Below are 6,559 nucleotides of genomic sequence, written 5' to 3' on the forward strand. Positions count from 1 at the left end.
ACAGAAGAGAATCATGGATGGCAAAACCTTGCTCCAGAGCGCTCGACCTCAGACTGGGCAAAGGGTCACCTTCCAACAGGACATCGACCTGCCAGAACAAAGACTTTAACAGATCGAACATATCTGGAGACCTGAGAATATCTGTGCAGCGACGCTCCCCATCAAAACCTGAAAGAGCTTGAAAGGATCTGCAGAGAAGAAAATGGGAGAAACCCCCAAATACAGGGTGTGCCAAGCTTGTACCGTCATACCTAAGAATACTTGAGGCTGTAATCGCTGCCAAAGGTGCTTCACCAAAGTAAGGTGTGTAATTTTATACATTTGCTAAAATGTCTAAAAAACCTATTTTTGCTTTGTCACTACGATAATGTGTGTAGATTGATTAGATTTTGATTTTTATTGATTCCATTTTAGTATAAGGCGTAACGTAACAAAATGGAAAAGTCAAGGGTCTGAATCTTTCCAAATGCAACTGTATAAAGTTCACTACATGACCAAAAGGAATGGAGACCTGCTGATAGAACATCTCATTCCAAATCATGGTCATTAATATGGAGTTGGTCCCCCTTTGCTGCTATAACAGCCTCCACTCTTCTGGGAAGGCTTTCTACTAGATGTTGGAACATTGCTGCTATAACAGCCTCCACTCTTCTGGGAAGGCTTTCCACTAGATGTTGGAAAATTGCTGATAAACAGCCTCCACTCTTCTGGGAAGGCTTTCCACTAGATGTTGGAACATTGCTGCTATAACAGTCTCCACTCTTCTGGGAAGGCTTTCCACTAGATGTTGGAACATTGCGATATAACAGTCTCCACTCTTCTGGGAAGCTTTCCACTAGATGTTGGAACAGCTTGCTGTAACAGCCTCCACTCTTCTTGGAGAGGCTTTTTCCACTAGATGTTGGAACATTGCTGCTATAACAGCCTCCACTCTTCTGGAAGGCTTTCCAACTAGATGTTGGAACATTGCTGCGGGGACTTGCTTCCATTCAGTCACCACGAGCAATAATGAGGTCGGGCACTGATGATTGGGCGATTAGGCTGGCTCGCAGTCGGGGTTTCCATTTCATTCCAGAGGTTTCAATCGGTTGAGGTCAGGGCTCTGTGCAGGCTAGGGCTGTGTCTTACCTTGTTGGTTTTACTGTCTGTTGGGTTATGCCCTCTGGGATGGAGGGGGCAGAGGAAGCCTCATCCAGGTAGGTACTGTTCATCATCCAGCAACAACTCATCCCCTAGGGCATCCAGCTCTGACAACACAAACAACATCATCCACTAGGCATCCAGCTCTGACAACACACAACAACTCATCCCTAGGGCATCCAGCTCTGACAACACACAAACAACATCATCCACTAGGGCATCCAGCTCTGACAACACAAACAACATCATCCCCTAGAGCATCCAGCTCTGACAACACATAACAACATCATCCCTAGAGCATCCAGCTCTGACAACACACACAACATCATCCACTAGAGCATCCAGCTCTGACAACACACAACAACATCATCCCCTAGGCATCCAGCTCTGAAATCAACTAGACATAACAACATCATCCCCTAGAGCATTCCAGCTCTGACAACACATAACACAACATCATCCCTAGAGCATCCAGCTCTGACAACACATAACAACATGCATCCCCTAGGGCATCATTCAACCAGCTGTAGACCCACATCCCTACCTGCTGTTAGACCCACACCCTACCTGCTGTTAGACCCAACACTCCCCACCTGGCTGTTAGACCCACACCCTACCTGCTGTAGACCCACACCCCTACCTGCTGTTAGACCCACACCCCTACCTGCTGTAGAATGCCCTACCTGCTGTTAGACCCACATCCCTACCTGCTGTTAGACCCACACCCCTACCTGCTGTTAGACCCACACCCTACCTGCTGTTAGACACACCCCTACCTTTAGACCACACCACTACCTGCTGTTAGACCCACACCCCTACCTGCTGTTAGACCCACACCACTAGCCTGCTGTAGACCCACCACCCCTACCTGCTGTTAGACCCACCACCCCTACCTTGCTGTTAGACCCACACCCCACCTGCTGTTAGACATCCCTACCTGCTTTAGACTCCACACCCTACCTGCTGTTAGACCCACATCCCTACCTGCTGTTAGACCCATACCCCTACCTGCTGTTAGACCCACACCCCTACCTCTGTTAGACCACCCCTACCTGCTGTTAGACACCTACCTACCCACACCCCTACCTGCTGTTAGCCCACACCCCTACCTGCTTAGACCCACACCCTACCTGCTGTTAGACCCACACCCCTACCTGCTGTTAGACACCACCCCCTACCTGCTGTTAGACCACACCCCTACCTGCTGTTAGACCCACACCCCTACCTGCTGTTAGACCCACACCCCCTACCTGCTGTAGACCCACACCCCTACCTGCTGTTAGAACCACACCCTACCTGCTGTTAGACACCACACCCCTACCCGCTGTTAGACCCACACCCGCTACCTGCTGTTAGACCCACACCCCTACCTGCTGTTAGACCCACACCCCTACCTGCTGTTAGACCCACACCCCTACCTGCTGTTAGACACACACCCCTACCTGCTGTTAGACCACACCCTACTGCTTTAGCACCCCACACCCCTACCTGCTGTTAGACCCCACACCCCTAACCTGCTGTTAGACCCACACCCCTACCTGCTGTTAGACCCACACCCCTACCTGCTGTTAGACCCGACACCCCTACCTGCTGTTAGACCCCACACCCTACCTGCTGTTAGACACACACCCCTACCTGCTGTTAGACATCCCTACCTGCTGTTAGACCCACACCCCTACCTGCTGTTGACCACATCCCTACCTGCTGTTAGACACACACCCCTACCTGCCTGTTAGACCCACAACCCCTACCTGCTGTTAGACCCACACCCCTACCTGCTGTTAGACCCACACCCTACCTCTGCTGTTAGACCCACACCCCTACCTGCGTTAGACACACACCCCTACCTGCTGTTAGACCCACACCCTACCTGCTGTTAGACACACACCCCTACCTGCTGTTAGACCCACACCCCTACCTGCTGTTAGACCCACACCCCTACCTGCTGTTAGACCCACACCCCTACCTGCTGTTAGACCCACCCGCCTACCTGCTGTTAGACACACCCATCCCTACCTGCTGTTAGACCCACACCCCTACCTGCTGTTAGACACACACCCCTACCTGCTGTTAGACCACACACCCCTACCTGCTGTTAGACCCACATCCCTACCTGCTGTTAGACACACACCCCTACCTGCTGTTAGACCCACACCCCTACCTGCTGTTAGACCCACCACCCCTACCTGCTGTTAGACCCACACCCCTACCTGCTGTTAGACCCACACCCCTACCTGCTGTTGACCCACACCCCTACCTGCTGTTAGACCCACACCCCTACCTGCTGTTGACCCACACCCCTACCTGCTGTTAGACCCACATCCCTACCTGCTGTTAGACCCCACTCCCTACCTGCTTCCAGGTCATCCTCATCTATCTCAGGAGTTCCGTAGCTGCGACTCAAAGACTCCTGAACCTCGTTGGCATCCTCCATCATATCCTCCAGCTGATCCTGTAGGTCCTACACCACATCATACATGATGAAGAAGCTCCACAGCGTATAATGTGAGGGAAACTGATATAAACACATTAAATTAGTTACTTCTATCTGATCGTCTTCACCGTCCTTTTAAGCCCTCTTCATCTCTTTAGCTCCAATCTTCATAGCCTCCACCTGGGAACCAAACAATACAAAGGACAAAGTAGTCAAGACAGATCCTTTATTGCTAAAGAAGAAGTAGTCAAGGAACTGATCCTTCATATCTAAAGGACAAGTAGTCAAGGAACTGATCCTTTATGTCTAAAGGACAAGTAGTCAAGGACTGATCCTTCATATCTAAAGGACAAGTAGTCAAGGACAGATCCTTTATGTCTAAAGGACAAGTAGTCAAGGACTGATCCTTTAATCTAATGACAAGTAGTCAAAGGACAGATCCTTTATATCTAAAGAACAAGTAGTCAAGGACTGATCCTTCATATCTAAAGGACAAGTAGTCAAGGACAGATCCTTTATGTCTAAAGGACAAGTAGTCAAGGACTGATCCTTTATATCTAATGACAAGTAGTCAAGGACTGATCCTTCATATCTAAAGGACTGATCCTTTATATCTAATGGACAAGTAGTCAAGGACTGATCCTTATATATCTAATGGACAAGGTAGTCAAGGACAGATCCTTTATATCTAAAGAACAAGTAGTCAAGACTGATCCTTTATATCTAAGGACAATAGTCAAGGACAGATCCTTTATATCTAAAGGACAAGTAGTCAAGGACAGATCCTTTATATCTAAAGGACAAGTAGTCAAGGACAGATCCTTTATATCTAAAGAACAAGTAGTCAAGGACAATCCTTTATGTCTAAAGGACAAGTAGTCAAGACAGATCCTTTATATCTAATGGACACGTAGTCAAGACTGATCCTTTATGTCTAAAGGACAAGTAGTCAAGGACTGATCCTTCATATCTAAAGGACAAGTAGTCAAGGACAGATCCTTCATATCTAAAGGACAAGTAGTCAAGGACTGATCCTTTATGTCTAAAGGACAGTAGTCAAGGACAGATCCTTATATCTAAAGGACAAGTAGTCAAGGACAGATCCTTTATATCTAAAGAACAAGTAGTCAAGGACAGATCCTTTATGTCTAAAGGACAAGTAGTCAAGGACAGATCCTTTATATCTAATGGACACGTAGTCAAGGACAGATCCTTCATATCTAAAGGACACGTAGTCAAGGACTGATCCTTTATATCAAATCAAACCCATTCCCTCTGCTTTGCATGTTTCAGTTCTCTTCCGTGGGACAGAACTGAACAGAGACAGATTGTGTAATCCTTATTGTAGTCTGAGGATGCGTCTAGACATGACAGTTAAAGTAGTTTTTGTATTCTGATCATAGAGTTCTGATCATGGGATTCCAAACGTGTCATGCGTCTACACCTACATGTAAATGTGTCCACCGTGTCCACAGTGTGTCCGGATTCCCTTCTCCCGCGCTATATTCAAATGTATGCATTCTGCAAACGATGGAACAGGCTAAATATGATAACACAACAACAACTTCATGGCAGTAGCCAACTACTGTAGCTAACTAGCCAGCTAACCTCTGTAGCTAGCCAGCAAGCTAGCAAGCACAGCTAAAAGCACAACTGTAGCCAAAAATGACTTTCTTAGCTAGCTGGTTAACATTTATGAGGCCAGCAAACCCTCTCCTCACATGCTAGGAGCGTATTTCCTCCAACGTTATAATGAAAGGTGCCTCTCGGTCCAGAACACACGTTTTCCGGAGACTTGAAGGCAGAGTGCTGATGACATCACCCACTGTATGCACTTTCGGTAACCTGATTGTGTCCAGAATTAAGATACATTTGCATCATTTAGTTACGGTGTAGTGTAGCTATAGTGTAGTTACAGTGTAGTGTGGTAACAGTGTAGTGTAGTGTTGGTGTAGTTATAGTGTAGTTACAGTGTAGTGTAGTTATGCTGTAGTTATAGTGTGGTGTAGTTACAGGGTAGTGTAGTTATGGTTATAGTGTAGTGTGGTTACAGTGTAGTGTGGTTATGGTGTAGTTACAGTGTAGTTTGGTTATAGTGTGGTTATAGTGTAGTTAGTGCCAGGTCTTACTGTAGTTTTAGTGTCGCTTAGTGACTGGACGGTGTAGTTGGGCTATACTGCAGATACAGTGTAGTTAGTGCCAGGTCTTACTGTAGTTTTAGTGTCGCTTAGTGACTGGATGGTGTAGTTGGCTTATACTGCAGATACAGTGTAGTTAGTGCCAGGTCTTACTGTAGTTTTAGTATCCTTGAGGGACTGTATAGTGTAGTTGGCCTGTTCCATGTTGAATGACTGCTGAGCCAGCTGTCTCTCTGGCCCTCATACCTGAATATAACATGCCGTTATTCATACCTGAATATAACATGGTCGTTATTCATACCTGGAATATAACATGGTCGTTATTCATACCTGGAATATAACACATCATACCTGGAATATATAACATGCCGTTATTCATACCTGGAATTAACTGTCGTATTCATACCTGGAATATAACATGGTCGTTATTCATACCTGGAATATAACATGGTCGTTTATTCATACCTGGAAGATAACACATTCATACCTGGAATATAACATGCATTATTCATTACCTGGAATATAACCTGGCCGTTATTTCATACCATGGAATATAACATGGTCGTGTTATTCATACCATGGGAAAATAACATGTGTTCGTTATTCATTTACCTGGATATATAAACATGGTCGTTATTTCATACCTGAATATAACATCATCGTTATTACCTGGAAAATCAACATGGTTCGATTCATTACGATTACCTGCATCTGAATATAACATGGTCGTTATTCATACCTGGAATATAACATGGTCGTTATTCATACCTGGAATATACAGCTGCGTTATTCATACCTAATAATATCACATGGTCGTCATATTCCATACCATGAATATAAACATGGT

The 6,559-nt window shown here is 45.9% G+C and overlaps 1 pseudogene; it reads right to left on the reverse strand.

Moving 5' to 3' along the window:
• Positions 1–6,559, reverse strand: part of LOC112072328 (charged multivesicular body protein 5-like) — a 37,918-nt pseudogene that overhangs the window by 6,354 nt on the left and 25,005 nt on the right.

The sequence above is a fragment of the Salvelinus sp. IW2-2015 genome, unplaced genomic scaffold (assembly GCF_002910315.2).
Source record: "Salvelinus sp. IW2-2015 unplaced genomic scaffold, ASM291031v2 Un_scaffold1891, whole genome shotgun sequence".
In the NCBI taxonomy this organism is placed as follows: Eukaryota; Metazoa; Chordata; class Actinopteri; order Salmoniformes; family Salmonidae; genus Salvelinus; species Salvelinus sp. IW2-2015.